The sequence below is a fragment of the Dermacentor albipictus genome, unplaced genomic scaffold (assembly GCF_038994185.2).
Source record: "Dermacentor albipictus isolate Rhodes 1998 colony unplaced genomic scaffold, USDA_Dalb.pri_finalv2 scaffold_15, whole genome shotgun sequence".
Classification (NCBI taxonomy): domain Eukaryota; kingdom Metazoa; phylum Arthropoda; class Arachnida; order Ixodida; family Ixodidae; genus Dermacentor; species Dermacentor albipictus.
Window position 1 is genome coordinate 10,648,200 of NW_027225569.1, and position 19,946 is coordinate 10,668,145.

The window sequence follows — 19,946 nt, forward strand, 5'->3', positions numbered from 1 at the left end:
GCCGTAAGCACTACGTTCCTGTAGTCTTTCTCTACTCGAGCTGTCAGTCATCCGCCAATGGTTTCTTCGCAACGCCCCAATGAATACTTCGAAGTCAACGCTTTACGCCGACAATCACGTGAAAAGCTTTTCTGAAAAACACATTTTATGTTACCAGCAAAATGGTATGCCCGAAGAACAAATAAGTTGCTTTTTAGCAAACCAAACCCAGTATCGCATATTCTTTGTTCAATGCACCCTCGTGAGGGCGTCTACGTAAATAAACGGAGCCTAACTATTTGTGAAGGGTCTCCCTGACGCTTACAGTTCGAGAAGCAGATGACGCAACTGCATGTTTATTGCGCGTGAGCGTCTTTTTGCGAAGATGGAGCGGCCGAGTGCAGACAATAAAATGACGCGAATGAATAGCGCAATGCTTACAAAAAGACTTGCAGCTGTGAAAATCGCAGCTGTCCGGGAAGAGAACAAGGCATGGTTATAAAAGACGAATAAAAAAAAAGAAATACGAAGACTTACAAGCGTTGTAAGCACGGTCGGTGGACGATAATTAAACTGTTTATGAATTGTGACGCGTGAAGGCTCGCGCAAATTTGCCGTGGCAGTGATGGGCGGTTGTCTTGGACGGGGAGAGCGAAGTGGCAGTTCTCGGCCTTCAAATGGGTATGAGCGGTTTATGCCTGCGTCTAGGCGCCGGAAGGCCGGTCGTGGCAAGATAACAGTGGCACATTCGCATTCTTGTTGCAGGCCTGCCACGCATGTAAATGAAGGAAATGTGGCATGGGGCCGAAATAAGTCCGGTGTCTGTGGTCGGTAGATAAATTCAAAGAAACGCGACCAGTCTTGCCTCTAGAAAGATTCCAGATTACGTAATTATCAGTATGCCTAGCCGAGTATAAGCGGGAAATATTTCCAGCGTGTTGCCCATTCGTAGCCCGTCAGACAGATCGGGACCTACACCACTTTCGAAATCAATAAATCATACCTAGTTCGCCATAGTGAGCCCTCTTAAACTCGACTATTCCTAGTTCGGATGGACAAATGTACGGCCAAGCTACGCCTTTCTCTCTGAACTCCCCGCGCGAAGCTAACTATAGAGTTTACCTGCCCTTGCGTGACGCCTTGTGATGTCAAGGGCGGCTACTGCGCAAGGTACACATGCATGTTTGGGCAATGGCTCCTTTTCTGTACACGATTCCAATGTAAGCTGTGTGGGTAGTTGTGGTTGCAAAGGTATGTGAGATAATGGTATAGCATGTTTGTCGTTACACCGCGGCTTGAGGGAGCTACCCCCTTAAACCGCTTTTAAAGACGCTCAACGCGAAAAGAAAAAAATACATGTCGTCTGTATTGCCTGATGCATCGAAAACGCTAATATGGGTAGCTTACTATTTAAGATTTCTGCAGCCCTAGGGTTCCGGTTAAAGGAAATAATCAGAAGCGCAAGTTGATTATAATATACCGAGCACGGACCCGGATGCCGCGTTCACAGAACTTACGTCATCATGCATACCTCTCGACAACCCCTGTCTGCAAAATAGGTTGTTTGATATAGCTTTGCTGTAGCGCTGCTTTGCCTATAGTTGTCGACTGCTGCCCTAGTGACGCTAATAATTGCAGTGGCGCTAATGGCACTGTTCAGTGGTTGCATATGGTATGTTGTTTAATATTGCCATTTGTCAGGACAAGTCATGCAGCGCACGCACTTTTTCTTTCGCAATATGTTACCCATAGCACTTCGGTGCATTCAAATCTGGCATGTATAGCATATCGTTCAAATTTATCACGCGTTTTCGACAAAGCAAATATTTACTAATTTCCAGGTTGAATATTAGGTGTTTACCCCTGAAAACGTCGCGTACTTATTTTTTACAATTTTTGGATATTTTCTTTCTGAGAGCTCCTTCTATGTAATTTACGCAATGAACTCATGGTCAAGAGAATATTGAAAATGCGCGCACGTTGAACCAAGTGGCGAGGGCTCGAAGGACTTGAAAAGGAAATGCACTATTCGCGAAGCGTTATGGATTCTGGAGAGGTTAAAATACTTTTCAGCTGAATTTAGTGTCATGCTACCAACTATCCGCCTACACACTTCATAGATGTATTTTTAAGGTTTCGAGGGCCTTCTGCCAGAAACTTACGAGGCGCTGAGGAAATGTCCGTGGGAGGACTTCTAGGGCTTTCATAAGAGAGAAACGTATATGTTTGACACGTGCTTATGGCCATCATTTTGATGGTGCTGTAGACACAGTCGGCGGAGAGCGTCATTGTACTGTGAATGGAGCCAAGAGCCCGTTTTAGTTCCCTAAGGGTTACGTTACAGAGCCACCAAAGATTCCCTGCCTGGATGTGGAATAATTTGCTAAGTGCTCTGGAAGTTTTACGCGAATGAAATTCTGCCTATAGACTTATAAAGCGGTCCGTCGATAACTTGGGGCTTTTTATTTAGAATATTACCAAGAACAAAATGTTTCGTTGTGACTCTTCCATACTCTTGCCAGCAGCCTGTACTCCATTGCCGCAAGCATTGTAGCGTTTCGTCACCTCTGAGATTCGCCAATATATGGGAGTAGCAGAAGCTACACATCAACTGAAGCTGGAGTTTCTGAGGCTGAACGGTGCTGTACAAAGCGATATCGCCGGTTTACACAGGTACAAAAATCAGCACCCCTTCCAGTCTGTCAAGATGGTCGACCAGGGAAGCAAGGTGTATTACATCATGTGTTAGAGCATAGGTGAAACTTTGCGAGGAGTCTACGTTGGTAATCTCGTGTTTCACCATTCTTTAAGCTCGTTTTCGCTTTTGCGTGTTCCGCGTGGTGAGCCTGCCTTAGCAGTGCTTATTTTTTTCCTACTCTTCCAGTGTTCTCTTATTTTTTTTTGTTGGCGCGTGAGGTAATGAGAGCAAGGCTAGGTGTGAAATGAAAACCATTTGATCTGAGCCAGCTCTGGAAGCAGGCGACGACGAACACGGGAACAGTGGCACGAGTGCGTTCGCGTGGTTGCGCCGTGAGGCTCCAATGAGCCGGCTATGGAAGATGACGACGGAGCCCTAGCCATTGCTGACGACGATGCTTTTTGCGAACTCCGACAACGACGGGACAGGCTCCGCATAAAGCTTTGCTCTAAGAAAAAGAAGAAAAGAAGCAAGCATAAAAAAGAACCGCCGTTTCGCTTGGCTGGGGCATTCAAAGCTATAGCAAGGTTATCCCTTGTTCTTGAGGTCGTGGCGCTGTCTTCTGACTATAGGCGAGGGCGACATGGCATGACATAGGAGGTCGTACAGCGGTCGTTGCGCAGAATGAATTGATTCGTGCAGCGTTGTGACCAGGCGTGTCACAACAGTAGTCAGCGCCATAGGACATCACTAGATATATGTATCTTGACATTCACAATCCATTCCGCACTGACCAGTGTATGCATTACGGTGCGTCATGGACACTTATCCTCAACCGAAACGCAAATTTACTTGGTCGCGACTCTAGTGCCACCGGCAGAAGCCGAGCGCTTTAGTGTCGACTGAACGGAGGGGGAGGGTGTGGTTTATGGTGGAAGGAATACATTAGGAGGTAGCGTCACGTGACAGTCGTGAAGGCTATTTATAGAAAATAATATAGTTAAGTAGTAGGCCTTAGTCCTGTGATAGGGAAGGGATCGATTCTAGTCAACTTTGGTTGAATCTCTTGTGGGAATTTCGGAACAGGATGTTACGTCTCAACACGGGCAAAGGCCATAATTAGACGATTATCACGAGGCAACTCCACCCAGTCGTTAGCGCCTATCCCGAAGTCAACGCAGCGTTGGCACGGACTGTTGACGGGTCCACAAAAGGCCCATCTGCCTCTACCTGCAGCCCTGAACTAATGATGAAAAGTGCCAACGCCAAATTTTGCTGAAGAATGGTGTCGACCTTGTATTCCCAGGTTGCCATACCTTCACCCATTGCATACGATCGGAATCGGAGTGCTGCGGAAGGATGCCGCATCTTGGGCGGGAGATACCGGCCGATGTGACGATTGTGATTGGCCGAGATATAGTAATTAGAATCCCTGGTCGTGTCGTATAGGGAAGACGATGGTGTTAAAAGCGGAAACCTTTCCTGCAGCGGGGCTGACGTGTTCTGGTGTCAACTCAGACGCTTTATGTTCTCTTGTATGGAGTTGGCTTTCGTATCTGGAGGCAACGTGACTTATATAAAATGAACCCTTGTTCGTTCATTCCTACGACGGGACATATTCGTCGATGGGCTTCGTGGATTCGTGGCCCGAAGGCCACCTCGAGCCGCGACAAGGCACAGGTATCTGGCGTGACAAACCCATGGCGAGGTTGATGAAGGCACAAGTATGTAACGCAGTCGACTCTTTGTCATGTCAGTCATGTCACGCCCCGAACCACCACACGTTACGGAGCTGCGGGTGGTTAATCAAAGCGCAAGACAGCACGAAAAATAGCAAGAAAATTCGCACAGCAGATTAAGATGCAGAACACCAAATTTTAACTAACACCACACCATGCTTTGGCATTCTGGACGCCTTTCGAGGCGAGGGCGCTGGCAACTCCACTAGCGACGGTGTCAAGCGCAAGGTACCAATGCTTGTAAAGATTCTGTCATCATGGGTAAGGCGCTCAAGAGTTTACACATGTTTCAAGGCAAAATATTTGAAATGACATGCGCGGTAGCAGAAAACAACCCGTTACTTTCGAGGTGCCGCCATGGTTCTGACGAAAGTGGGCCACTAAAGGTTACCACGTACCAAACAATCTTGAATTCTCCGGAAACTATGTGGGCCGAATCCAACACAAGAGGCAATGGGCGCGAACAACGCACCGGAAAGCGGGACGGGTGGCGTCAGGGAAGGTTGGCTTGCCGAGGCTAGCGGAATCACGTGACGCTCCCCCTTAATTTGTTTTTCTTCCTTCATGGTGCGGACAACCGGCTCCGTCGTCTTTTGCCTCCAAGCGCACTGCACGTCTCTCGCATACCTCGAGGCCATCTAACCCTAAACATCCGGGCTCGCGACTGAGCTGTCAAAGGCGTCACCGCATGGAGTGGGTCCGACGGTGCCAACGCGCTTCTTGCATTAATATGATTGCTATCACATTAAAATATCATGGGCATGAGCTCAGCTGAAGTAGAAGCAAGGGGCATACACAATAGCGGACTGCAGGCAAAGGTTTGTGCTGGGGATGCAGGTACCAAAATGCACAATTAAAACAGTGTACCGTCCCTATCAGTCGTTTTACGGCGCACCTCTTAACCGGCTATTCCACTGGTGAGCGTCGCGGCGTTGTCCTTCTGAAGCGAGTGAATGAGCACAGGGAAAGATAAAAGCGAACGCAGAGGACAGATGGAGATTAAAGCAGGGAGCGCGTGGAGGAAAGCGCAGGAGGAGGCTACCGTGAAAGCATCAGGTGGAAAGCGGAGGATGAGTACGACTAAAGGCTGAGGAGGAAAGAAGAGTGCCGCACGAGAATACGACATTGCGCCTCTTGAATTTCTTCTATTTCTCAGATAATGAACCAATCAGCCCTTCAGTCAATCCTTGCAAGACTATATGACGACTGCTGCATCTTTTGTGCGGCGCTGTTTCCCCATCCACTTTCTTGCATATTTATGTGCCCTAGTAGAACCTTGGGATTCTTAGGCAGCACAACCACTCACAGACATTGGCGGCGGACGTGAAACGTACTTTTTGCCGCAGGCGTCACGAGAACGTGATCTTTTTTGGGTGAAAGCAACTCGTCAATAAACCCACATATGCTACCTGAAGGCATCAGTGTAGCCGTATTCGAGACCCACGTTATGCAATGAACGAGAAGAAAGGGGCTTAAGTGAGGGGCCCGTGTCAGTCTTTGTCGGCTTCTTATGATATCACTAATAAAAATCGGGGCCCTCGTTTAACCCCCTTTGCTCTTGCTAAAATAGAGGAATATGACGTCCATTTCAGCATTCTCATCCAGAGTTTCTGCAAATGAATTCTCCAGTTATACACACACAAAGTCTGAGGCTGCACAAAAGTCCTGTGTGATGTCAATGACATTCCAAGTGCAGCACTCCGACCTGTGGGTCTCGCTGGATGGATGGACGAATGAATATTTTTCATGAGGTCCCTTGGTGCCTACGATTAGCGTATAGCGGGCGCTAACACCTCTGTCCACGTCGGAAGAGAGACGCCACGCCCCTCCGCCGCGTCACGGGCGCGATGGACAACCCAGAGCTGTGCTTCAAGGTCCGAGCTGCGTAGAGCTCGGCCCCACTCTTCCTTAGCGGTCCTGGTCCCCGGCGCCAGGGGGCAACCGCAGAGCACGTGAGCAAGGCTAGCTACATCTTTACGAAGGCGACACGCATTGTGAGGGTGCGGGTCCGGAAAGATTTTGTGCAGGAAGGCCGGGCATGGGTAGGTGCCCTGGATCATCTCAATTTTTTTGTGTTCGCCGCAGAGTCTTGCCTCACTGCGCTGGCACACGCTTGCCGAGTTGCTTGCGCTTTGGTGTCCGAGTGCTCGTAGAGAACAAGGACTTGCGTTATGACGGTCGCGTGTTTGCTGTGACACTTTCGCACATTTGATTACCGAACTGCGCAGAGTTGCCGCGTACCAATGTAGATGAATACCTTCAACTTAATGGTCGTGCGTCTCCGTGCATCTCTCTTTATCCCCCCCTTCCCCCCTCTCTCTGTTTCCTGTGGAGCTAGCAGGGATTTTGCCCCTTCCCGTGACTTTGTGCAACCCTGGTATTTTCCTTTTGTTCCTCTGTGTGTACAGATGTTTGCATTTCTACAAACCCTCCCACTATTAATAATAATAATAACAACAACATGACAATAATAATAATAATAATAATATTAATAATAATGATAAATGAAGTATTCATTATAGTGCCCAGGGGTCGTATTCTATAAAGCTTCGCTTTGAAAACAGTTCGGTCTGGCTGCTACGTCTAGGTGACATCAGGCGGAGGAAAAGGGGAACGCCGCCGTACCACGGTGACCAATGAACGAGAGGCGTCCTGCCGTAAAGTGACGTCATCATTTTAGTTTGTACTGTGTGGATGCTATCGTAATTAGAGGATGTTGCTAGTTTCGTAAAAAACATATTGGTTTGCAGAACACTTGAACATTTAATTTCCAGTAATTACTGAGTTCCCGACGCGGACAGCAAATGGTTCAATTTTTATCTGCGTTCTTCTATTCATTTTGGTCGCTAGGTGATGCGCCATACGTTAAGCAATAAAAGCGCTTCCCTGCGTGTAGGCCACGGATCTAGTAGGATTTTGTCCAGCCGTGGCTGATCTTAAGATGGACGATTGCGATTAGAGTTCCAGCCACGCATCGCACAACTTCGAGAATCTTGCCCCGGTCAAGGAAGCGTACTTGACTGTGGCTTTCTCCTGCAGCATGAAGAGAAATGTCGCAACTCTGTTTCCGTTCCCTCCACCTTAAGCACCCTAGCGGCGGTGGTAATGATGCGACTGACTGACGGTTGCGACAACCCAATTGCTTTTACCTTCCAGACGCGCTGCTGAAAACAACCCGTAGAAAAAAAATGTAGCGTGCAGAGCACTTATTTGCAGTGTCAACGCTACTAAATCTTGTCGTCCGCGATAATCTAGTTCGTCGCCAATCCATCGCACTCTGCTTTCGGGCGCCTAAAATGCCTTCGGAATTCAGCTTCGCTCATGTCGAACGTATCGCGCCGTTGCCTCTCGTCACGTCGTTGTCTTTGGCCAACGCTCACCAGCAACACAACCAAAAAAGCCACTACCTGCACCCTCCTCATCGCGACGGCCAGAGACTAGCAGACGGCCACGGTTGCCCTAGCAACCCTCACGATCACGTTCGCCATTGCGTGCAACCCTCGAGCGAATCATGTCGCCCCGGTTCCTCTCGTAGCAGACGACGGGCTCCTTCCCAGATGACTGGCAACCTGTGTGATGACAACAAAATTCGTTGTCATGCCAACCAGGGATAACGACAACGAAGCGCTGACCAATGGTGTTCGCGAGAGGGAACCGGTTCCAATGTGAACCGTTACAAAATACGGCCACGGGAACAGCTTCAATGCATTTGACTTACTGCACTTATATATAATACGCAAGAAACAATTCACAGAAAATACAAATATGTTAGACTAAAGAATTCGAAGAGTAGAAACAAATATGGAAAAATAAAGCAAACAGGAAAGCGTAAAAAAAGGAGTTAATCGTACAACATGATTATCTACACATGTACAGGGAACACATGCAATGAACTCTGAATATATCAATTGAATAAAAAAAAACATTTCAAAAATTGCGGCTTGAACAGAGAATTGTGTGGTTTCAGAACCGTGAGGTTCTTCGTTCGAACCCCCGTAAATTCACCAAGTCACACCCTCGAAAGCATGCCCTCCTTCATAATGTAGTTTATGCGGAAAAGATAGCTTTAAATAAGACACGCGCTTAGTGGTTCGGTCGGGTGAGAAAAGCAGCTGCTACCGAATGCAGCTGTTCAAGGTTGGTTGCCTAAGAGGAGTCGAAGTCAGAAAAAGTAATATCACATATAAAAGCATAGAAAGGCGAAAGTGGGATGCAAACGCCTTCGCGAATGAATTTATCATTTGTTTTTATCAGCAAGGCTTGGCTATTGGAAGTCTAATTTCCCCAAGCCAGTGTCAATGCGATACAAATTTAAGGCGATATTTTATATTTCCTTTCGATCAAAATCTGACGCGAGCAAACATCGCACCGATGGTAATTTTTCGTACTCTTCGCAACTTATGATTCCTGAAACGTTAGCGCATCTGAGAAACCAAGCTTGTCAACCACGTGCTCTAAACACTGCCTCTCTAGAGTGTTTCTCTACCGGAGCTGTCCGTCATTCGTCCATGCATATTTCGCAGCGTCCCGCCGAATACATCTTTTCATCAAGTGAAAAGCTTGCATTGCAAACATCTTTGTTATTATAAGCAATATGGTATTCCCAGAGAACAAGCAACCTTTTTTCTCAAAAGTCACACCCAGTGTCGCATATTGTTTGTTGAATGCAGCCTGCTGAGTATTTCTACGTAAATGAATGGAGCCGAACTGTTTGTTAAGAAACTCCCTGGAGACTGCAGTTCCACACGCACTGGATGATGGAACTGCAGGTTTAATGCGCATGCGCATCCCTTTGCGAAGAGGGAGTGGCAGAGTGCAGTCAATAAAATAACGCGAATGAACAGCGCAATGCGTCTGAATAAAAAGGCTCCAAACACGGCGCGAATGTCAGCTGTCGGAGAAGAGAACAAGGCATGATTCGAAAAGGGGAATTCGAAAAGTGTTTGGTCGCCGGACCATAACTATGCTCTCTATGATTGATGACGCGGGAAAACACGCGCTAATTGGCCGTGGTAGTAATGTGTGGTTGTCTCGATTGGCAGAGCGTTGTGGCAGTTCTCGGCCTTCAAACGGGTACGAATCATTTGAGCAAACGTCCATGCTCCCGCAGCCCGTTCCCGTGAGCTAAGAGGGGCACATTAGCCTTCTTGTTGCATGTTTGCCACGCATATGCCCGAAAGAAACGCACCTTGAGGCCGAAATAAACGTACCGTGTCGGTGCTTTCTTCAAAAATTAAAAAAAAGAACGTTGCCCTTTTTCTCACTGGAAACATTCCAGATTGCTTATTTATCGGTATGCCTAGCCGAGTATAAGCGTGAAATCTTGCCAGCGTATGGCACATTCGTAGCCTCTCACACGCACCGGGACGAACACCACTTTTGAGTCCGGTCAATTATACCTAATATGGCATAGTGAGCTGTCTCGAACGCGACCATTCCTGGCTCTGATGGACAAATGTGCTGTCAAGCCACGTCTCTCTTTCTAGGCACCCTGCGCGAGGCTAACTCTACAGATTACCTCTGCTTACGTCACAACTGGTGCGACAAAGATTGCATCTGCTAAGGGTACACATGCACGATCGGGCATTGGCCTCTTTTCTCCACGCAACGAGTAAGCTGCGTGGATAAGTTATGGTTGCAAAGATAAGAGCGATAATGCTATAGCACGTTTCTCGTACACCGTAGTTTCAACAAGCGCCCACCTTGGATCGTTTTTAAGGACGTTCGATACAAAAAAAAAAGAATTACATATCTTCTGTATTGCCTGATGCATCGATTACGCTATTACAGGTGGGTTACTAGTAAAAAATTTTCCTAGCCCTCAAGTGGTGGTTAAAGGAAATAATCAGAAACACAAGCGAATTAAAATATACCGAGCAAAGACACCGATGCAGCGTTCACGGAACTTACTTCACCAGTGGTTTGCTGTTAAATGAATATGCATACCTCCCGATAACTGGTCTGTGCAAACTAAGTTGTTTCGTTTAGCCTTTCTAATTCGCTGCTTTCCACATAGCCATTGACTGCTGCTGTTCACTGCTGTGAAGCAATGACTCTAATAGATCTATTCAGCTTTTGCATGTAATACGTTGTCTAGTATTCTCATCTCATTTACGAGTCAGGCAGCGCACGCATTTTTTTTTACGCAATATGTTATCTATAGCATTTCCGAGTAATGAAGTCTGTTATTCGTAGTATATCGTGCTATCTTATCATGCCGTTTAAACTTGGCAAGGTATTCTTCTAATTTTCTAGTTAAAGATAGGGGCTCGCCACCGTAAACACCCTGCTCTTTTTAGAGCGCAGCTCTTTGGCGTCCGTTCCTGGGTTTCGCGTCGTCGTCGTCGTCGGCGTCGGCCTCGTAACCAGCTCGCCGACGAATCTGCTGCTCCGCCGCCGCGCATGCGCGCTGTCGGCTCTCCGGGCGAGGGAGGATGATGGAAGGGAGGAGGAGAGACTGTGGAGGAGGGCTGGCTACACAAATGGCTCTTTGGAGTCCGTTCCTGGGTTTCGCGTCGTCGTCGGCGTCGTCGTCGGCGTTGTCGTCGGCCTCGTAACCAGCTCGCCGACGAATCTGCTCCGCCGCCGCGCATGCGCGCTGTCGGCTCTCCGGGCGAGGGAGGATGATGGAAGGGAGGAGGAGAGACTGTGGAGGAGGGCTGGCTACACAAATGGCTCTTTGGCGTCCGTTCCTGGGTTTCGCGTCGTCGTCGGCGTTATCGTCGGCCTCGTAACCAGCTCCGCCCCCCTTTCATCCCCCAGCGCTAGCAGCGACCGACTGATACCGCTTTCGTGAGTCCGCTACCGCACTCACGAAAGACGTCGTGCACTTCCTGCAACTCGCATTAACCGTCCATCGATCCACACCGATGTTAGTAGTGGGGGACTTTAATGTTGACATAAAGAGAAACAGCAATTTCCTAACACTTATGCGGGAGAACATCCCGTTCCTCTCGCTCGTAACGCGTCCCACGGCTGTGACAACCTCGCGAGGCACTTGTATAGATCTCGTCTTTGAGAATCAAGCATTGGTGTACCAAGTCGAACATATATCAGTCTATTTCTCCGACCACAAAGCTTCCTTCATGACTGTCAAGAACTGTTAGTGGAGTCTTTGTTAAAGGAATACGTGTGAAAAATAAAAAAAAATTCTGTGATAGCGCATACATGTGTTGCTCGATTTCTTTGCCTCAATCTATCGAAAAGGTGAAACAGCTTATTTGCTGCGCTCAAATTTCGCATTAGGAAGTAACGTAATCGTCGGTAATTTTTTTATTTCTTTTAAGGGAATAATTTGTTTCAGCGAGTACCTTCTAAGGAGATAACAAAATGAACTCAAGGCCAAGAGGACATTGATCATACATGCACGTTGGACGAAATCACAAGGGCTTTACGGATGTTGAGATTGAAGTCATTATTCGGAAGATCTAATGGCTTGCGGAGAGCTCAAAAGGCTTTTGAGCAGAATTTAGAGGCAAGTTCACCACCATCCGGAGTACATGATGCTTCAGGGATTTTTTTCTTAAGTTTCGACGGCCTATCGCGAGAAGCGTACGAGGCGTTAATGTTTTCAACGAAGCAAGTTATTTTCTAATTGTTCCATTAAAGATTAGGTGTTCGCCTGCGTAAACGTGGCGTACTTTTTTTGTTGTTGCTATAATGGAATATTTTGTTGCAGCTACCACATTCTAAGGAACTTACACAATGATGTAATCGTCAGGAGGACATTGAACATGCATGCCCGTTGGACGAAATGACAAGGGCTTTAGGAATGTTTAAGTTGAAGTGCTATATTCGGGAGGCCTAATTACTTCCGGAGTTCTCAAAAGGCTTTTGAGCAGACTTTAGTTGCATTTTACCCGCCATCCGTGTAGATGACGCTTCAGGGATTTTCTTTTTAATGTTTCGAGGGCCTCTCACGAGAAGCATACGAGGCGTTAATGGTATGCCCACAAAAGGGCTGGTCGGCCTCTTTATTAGAGAGAAATGTATGTGTTGTATATGTGTATCATATTGCTGTAGTGTCCACCATTTCGTGATTTATAAGACGTTATTTACAAGACGATTCACTATGGAGCAACAGACCGAGTGCAAATGGAGCCAAATAAGCCTTTTTTTTTTCCCAAAGGCTACGTTACGCAACCGCCAAAGGTGCCCTGAATGATTGCAGGTTATCATTTTAATGGGTGCTTGAAATGTTACGCACAACATACTGCACAAGCAGCGTTTTGATACCTACCGTCAATAGCGTCAGCCTTTTTACGATAAACAAAGAAAGAAATAACAGAATGTTTCGTGGTGACTTGCTTACACATGAGAGACACTCATTCTGCGTTGCCGTAAGAATTGTGGCGTTTCGTTGTCTCGGAGATCCGTCTACGTACAGCATTACACTCTAACTGCAGCTGCAGTTTCTGAGGCTGAATGATGCCATGCAAAGGGAGACATCGCCAGCTTTGCAAATGCAAAAATAGAGAAAAAGAATCACAGGACAGATGGGAGATGCTTTCGTCCTACTGTTTACATGAGTAGACTGGTGATATTTAATCTTCTCATTCTCCTCTGTTTATACATGTGGCCATAGTCAGTTCTTACTCCAGGAGTGCTATAAGGTGTGACATTTTTCCTTGTTCCTCTTAAGTGATTAAGTGATTAGTGTTGAGGGATGCTACAGAAAAAGCGGTAAGGTGTACTGAGTACCTCTGGTTAGCATTGTTGTTAATTTTTGCTAGAAAAATCCTCAGCTTTAGCGGTGTAATCCCTTGATCGTTGTGAGTCATATGTCATGGCAAAACACTCTTACATTTAATTTACAGCGACTCTGTAAAGGAAGTCCCACGTTATATCCAACTCGGCGCTATTGAAAAAATATCAGGAGGGATACAGGGATGTTAACGCGTCGCCTTAGAAAAACAATGTGTTTGAACACCAAGCGCCATTGTACCACCGAGTTTGGATAATAAAGTTCTGCTACTTACTTCAGAAAAAAGAAACATGGCTGACATTATTTTTACGACACAGCTAGGATTGGATTCTAGCGTCGATGAAACATGCAGCAAGAAATACGACGTCATCAATTTATGTCACATTTTTGTTTCTTTCAGCTTCCCTTGCTCTCGCACACATTCCTACAACGACTATTCAAGGCTCCGTTTGTGATAAACGTTTTGTTTTTCCCCACAGATTTGGAGAGGGCGCATGTCCCCAATCGCCGAAAGAAACACATTGACTCACACTAATAAATCCGCCGTCAGTGAAGGTAAGCGACACGAGAAATTGGCGGAAATAGAAGGAACACGTTGGAAAGATGATTTCTGCTTTTTTATTTGCAATCAATTCATAAGCACTGTGGCAAATTAAAGAAAAAAAGTTAAAGAGATATCCGCCTGTTGGATAAAGGGAATTGTTAAAATAAGGAAAGAAGCAAAGGTTTCGTTTTCCTCTCTAACATAAGCAGGAGAGTGTGTGTGTGGGATAGAGAGAGAGAAATAGAGATGGAAAATAACCGAGCGAAATAGAAAAAATATAAACGAATCCATTCGATCCCAGCGACGTGTGATGAAAATTTTTAATATAGGGACCAAAAGGATTTTAAAGAAAACAGCGTCATGAAGATTTACGAAATGTCTGGAATGTTTATTTTTTTTACTTGCGTTCACGAAAGAGGAGATAAGCTAAAAATAGAGCAGGTCAATTAGTCAAAAAGATACAGAAATTCTGAGAATTGTGTAATATAAGAAAGAATTTTATAGCTTGGCGGTCCCTTCATAATCGCTTATTTTTGCCTTCTTGTTTTCCCGAGGTTCTGCACTTCTAACCATGACGTTTCCGGTGGTAAAGAATGTTTAGGTCTTAGTACACAACTGACAAACTTTCTCGGCGCATCTGGCCTCTTCAATGCAGCCGTAGCGTTTGAGCCGTTACACAGGACAGGAGCACGCCTCGACGGAACACAGTGGACGAACCAGAACACCAGCAGCTGCCGCAGTATCGCGTGAGGCATTGCGTGATGGCAGAGTGCATTGGCGCATTGCCATGTTACACTCGCTGTCGCTCTCGCAAGACTGTGTCGTGCGCGCGTTCCTTGCCCACGCAACGTCTCGTCTGCGTTCTCACTGCGCATTGCTAAGGTCCAATGAAAACGCGCCAAGTGTCTCAATACTCTCGCTTGCCTGCGAGGCGGTTATAACTCGAAGGATGCTCCGCAGTGTGCAACTGGAGATTGTCAACCCAAAATCTCAAGTGGGCCCACGCCCAAACTGTGGCCCACCTTTAAATCGAAGATGACTAACTCTCCAATTTCAAGTTGGCCCCACCCCCTACAGCTCCTACACCCCCAACAACAGCATCGACTAGTAACAGCTCGGGGGCGATCGGCTCTCCGATGGTTAGCACAGCAACTCAAGAGCAACACGATGGCCACTCAAACTAGCTCATTCAAGATGTGGCAATGGAATTGCAGGGGTTACCTTCCCAAGAGGGCTCCCCTGCTACAATATATTCGCTCGCATGCAGAGAAGCCAAATGTTATCATTTTACAAGAAACATTAACATCTAACGTCACGCTGTCTGGCTACAGGCCCGTAGCAAAGCACGAAGAAGGACGGGGGATCGCCGTACTGGTTGACAACAAGCTGACCCACATCACTCACGACCTTAAGATGACCGCAACTAAAGTTGAATACATGATGATAGAGATCATCCCTAGCCCAACGAACCGCCAAAGTATATTCATCCTGAATGTCTACAGTAGTCCCAAAGCTCAACGACAGCGCTTCAAAGCCCTCATCACCAAGGCCACGCAACTAGCGCGCGACTCCCCTTTGATCATAGCTGGTGACTTCAACGCGCCGTACCACACCTGGGGCTACCCATATAACACTAAAAAGGGGGAGGACCTCTGGCGTGAGGCTCTAAACCTTAACTTGATGCTAGTCACGGACCCAGCGTTCCCCACCAGATGCGGAACATCGTCGAGCCGTGACACGACACCGGATCTCACCTTTGTCAGGAGCATTGCAGCGGTCAAGTGGACAAACCTCGGGGTAGACTTTGGTAGCGACCATTATATCTTGGCCACGCACCTCCAAGTCGACCAGAAGAGACAGCGCATGTTCCAGTACACAGACTGGGACAAATTTCGCAAAATGAGGGAAGAGCGAATGGAGAGTGAGGACAAGCCTAGCCTCGAACAATGGGTTGCACAGGTTAGACACGACATCAAAGCTACCACCAAAGAGGTTTGTACCGACCTCCCGGTGGAAAAGATGGACAGCCGTCTCGCTCACCTATTGGAGGCCAAGCAATCCCTCCTCGCCAGGTGGAAAGGACAACGGCTCAACCGCAGGCTCAGAAAAAGGATATCGGAAATCAACCGAACTATAGAGGAACACTGCAGGGCCCTCTGTAAACAGCAATGGGATGAGGTGTGCAACTCGATCGACGGGCAGATGCGCAACGGTGGCACCTGGAACCTCCTAAAGCATCTCCTCGACGAGACGAACACTAGAACCAACCAACGCAACACACTGGCGCGCACCCTACACACAGCCAAGCGAGAATATTCGAGCAAGGAAATTTTATCGAAACTCGTACAGAAGTACCTACCAGTCGCATCGTGCCCTACACCACCTTCCCCTGACTACGAAGGCTCCGAGAACCCCGAGCTCGACGCAGAATTCGGGATTGAGGAGATCAGGCAGGCGCTCCACGCCCTCAACGGCAGATCGGCTCCGGGTCCGGACAAGATCACAAACAAAGCTCTACGGAATCTGGACGAGAAGTCCATCGAATACCTAAAGGACATCATTAACCAAGCGTGGAGCAATGGTAAAGTCCCGGGAATGTGGAAATCTGCCAACACCATTCTCATCCCCAAGCCAGGCAAGCCGCCCAGCCTCGATAACCTCCGCCCAATTTCGCTCACATCGTGCGTGGGGAAAGTTGCTGAGCACGCAATCCTAAACAGGCTTTCACGCTACCTGGAGGACCACGACATTTACCCACACAACATGATCGGCTTCAGGGTCGGACTCTCGACGCAGGACGCGATGAAGCTCATCAAACATCACATTATTGACTGTAATACGCGGGACACGAGAGCCATACTAGGTCTAGATCTCGAAAAGGCATTTGATAACATTCTTCACTCGTGCGTTTTAAACACAATCTCGAGCCTAAACCTGGGGAAGCACTTTCATTCTTATACGAGATCTTTCCTGTCAGACAGAGAAGCCACCCTTAAGATCGGGGACCTCACTTCAGACATGATTAAGCTGGGGTCTAAAGGGACGCCACAAGGGTCAGTCATATCCCCAACCCTCTTTAACCTAGTCATGATCGGTCTATCCCGGACACTCTCTGCTATTGACGGTATCAGTCATACCATATACGCAGACGACGTTACCATCTGGTGTACTGGAGGTAGTGACGGACAGGTAGAGACGGCCCTGCAAGAGGCGGTTGATGCTACCGAGAGATACCTTGAATCCACGGGCCTTCGGTGCTCACCGCACAAGTCGGAACTGCTACTTTATCGACCCAAGCGCAGAGGCCCGAAACCAAAGGGATGGAAGCCACTGGCCGAATGCGACATAAAACTGCGCACAAAAGACGGAGGCTATATTCCGAGGGTGGATGCTATCCGGATTCTCGGCATGATGGTAGAGTCGAGTGGTTCAAACAACCAGACAGTGCTGCGACTCACTAAGAAGACGGACAATGCCATCAGACTAATCAGAAGAGTGGCCAACCGGCAGCAAGGCCTCGGAGAAGATAACCTCGTGAGATTGGTACATGCGTTCGTAATGTGTCATTTCACTTACGTCGCAGCCATGCACAACTGGCAAAGATCGGAAAGGGATAAACTCAATGCATTAATCAGGAAAGCAATCAAGAGAGCTCTCGGCCTCCCCGTATACACTCCCACGGAACACTTACTTCAACTTGGCATGCATAACACGCTAGAGGAAATAGCGGAAGCACAGGAGAGGGCCCAGTTCATCAGGCTATCTACCACACAAGCTGGAAGGCACATCTTACAGGAGCTGGGCGTTCCTTCCAGAGTAATCAAAACAAAGTTCTGCAGCATCCCTCGAGAGCAGCGGGACCGCATCACTGTCGCGCCTATCCCACGAAACGTCCATCCAGAACACAACGTGGGAAGACGTCGGGCGCGCGCGAAGGCTCTCCTGGAAAAGGCTCGTGAAAGGGCTTCGCAGAACAGTTTCGTAGACGCAGCGCGCTACGCCGACGGACAGGCCTTCGCTGTAGTTAGCGTAAATCATGAAAGCCAAATAACGAACGCTATCTCGATTCGGACGACGTCCTCTGAAATCGCAGAGCAGGCTGCAATAGCGTTGGCCTTATTGGACAACAAGAGGACATCAATCTACAGTGACTCCATATCAGCTGTTAGGGCCTTTGCCAAAGGAACCATATCCGAGCTGGCCCTAGGGATATTAGGAAGCACAGAAATCAAGCCACACACATTGATCTGGTTTCCAGCTCACATGGGACAGATCGAGGGTGCCCCGCCCAACCTCAACGAGTCGGCACACGGAGCTGCGCGAGGGATCATCAACCGCGTAGCTACCGGGCAGCGTGACGCCGGGGGTACTGACACTCGGGACTCTCCTTCCTCGTACACCGAAATTACCAAGCACTTTTACTTGGCTCGGAGGATCTACCCCCTCCCACATTGCAAACTCAATAGACCTCAGGCATTGACACTAAGGCTTCTACAGACGGGGGCATACCCAAACCCCCTACTTCTTCACAAGATGTACCCCGAAATTCAGACGACAAATGCATGTGCACTATGCAATGACTTGGCGAACTTACCTCACATGCTCTGGCGATGCCCCGCGTTACGCAGTGATGAAAGTAACACTTCTTCCCGCTGGGATGCTGTCCTACACAGCCCCAACCTCGAGGACCAGTTATGGGCTGTCCAACGGGCCCGCGACGCAGCGGAGAGGCTCGGCCTCTCTGTCCCGACGTGGGAGCGGCCCGCTGCGCGCTAGGGCGCGCCCTAAAGGACCCTAATAAAGTTTTTCATCCATCCATCCATCCCACCCCCTTAATTAAGTTGGCCCAGTCTGAAATTCCAAGTTGGCGCTACCCTAAATTTAAGAAGGCCCGCTCTCACATTTCAAGTTGGCCCGCCTCCGAATTTCAAGTTGACACAGCCCCAAATTTCATATCAGCCCATCCTCAAATATCAGTTGGCCCACGCCTGCTATAAGCTTCCCCATGCATGTTCTAAGGAGCCTTAAGTATCTCTACGAGTGTTCTTTTTATTTTTGGTTTAAATTGTTGTCGTCGCTTATAGGCTACCAGTCATCTACATTTACAATGTCCCTAGGACGAAAAGTCAAAACTTAACAAATTACGCATTTTTTGCAGGTACAAGGCATTACACATTTCGAGTGACAGGACTGGGGATCTTGCCAAAGAATGCTTACGCATTAAAAGCTTAAAAAATAATAAACGTTCACCCAGAGGACGTGACACACATGCGCTGCTATGCTGCGACTGAGGTGCAATAACGTTAGGGCGCAGTTGAGAGCATAGCTTGATCCAATGCCACGACGAAATGCTCGCTTTTTGTAAGACGACATGTGCGTCATACAGACGAAACGAACGCGCCAGCAAAGTGGCAACAGATAAACATTTGAAGAAAAAAAAAAAACTAAGAAACAGAGATGACAAAACACCAGGAACGTATTGTGAAAAACTGACTTTGTCTCAGAAAACCTTAAATAAAACTGCGCATGAAACGTACAGCTTCTAAGGCGTTAACATTGGCTTTCTTCAAGGAACTTTACAGTGAAAAGCTTTTGATATTGCATTAGAACGTTATGTTTCTAGAATGCTAAATAAGGCGAAACAAAATCCAACGTTTTGCTCATAAGGCGCTGGGTGAGCCAGAAAGGCATCAAACACCAAGGACTGGTGGCGACACCATCTTGGAGTCCTCTAATCATCCCGACGTGACGTCACTGATTTTTGCTGGATGTGCTCTCACAAATCGTGATTTTATATCGGTAAAAGTTGACTACACTGTCGTTCTTCCAGTGCCAAACACGAAACTTAGCAAAGTTTGAGAAATATTATTGCGTCAGAAAGAACCAAATACGATTAAATACTTTAAATCCGGCACCTCACGGTGGCGTATCGGCGCCTAGGCTTCGGCGCGAAATTCAAGAAATGCAACCTTGGCCTTCAGTTGTTTCTTCTGATTATTAGCCTATTAACCGGGAAGTTAAAGGGAAGGTGAAAGGTTTTCCAGAAAAAATGAGTGAACATCTGTACATAATGGTTTTTAACCCTCCGAATTGGAATATCGTATCGAAATTGAGCGAAAGAAAGCGCAAATATATTTTATTTCGATGAAAAGTGCAGCAGCGGACACGCCCAGCTCGCGCGTCTCGTTTCCACCTGTGATTGGTCGGGCGCCTCGTGGCGTCAACTCTAGTAACCGAATGCTGCCGCTACACATGAAGCGCGATGCCAGGTAGTTTGGTGCTGTTTTTCTGAGACGGTAATAGAAAATTTAGAGAGACTGCGTTTTTCTGAGGAGTTCGGCG

The 19,946-nt window shown here is 47.6% G+C and overlaps 1 long non-coding RNA gene across 1 annotated transcript; it reads left to right on the forward strand.

Moving 5' to 3' along the window:
* The first annotated feature begins 554 nt into the window (after window positions 1–554).
* Window positions 555–19,140, forward strand: LOC135914141 (uncharacterized). Its single transcript, XR_010568214.1, has 4 exons — window positions 555–660; window positions 11,643–11,830; window positions 13,540–13,615; window positions 18,763–19,140. It is a non-coding gene; the product is annotated as an uncharacterized lncRNA (long non-coding RNA).
* Window positions 19,141–19,946: the final 806 nt, after the last annotated feature.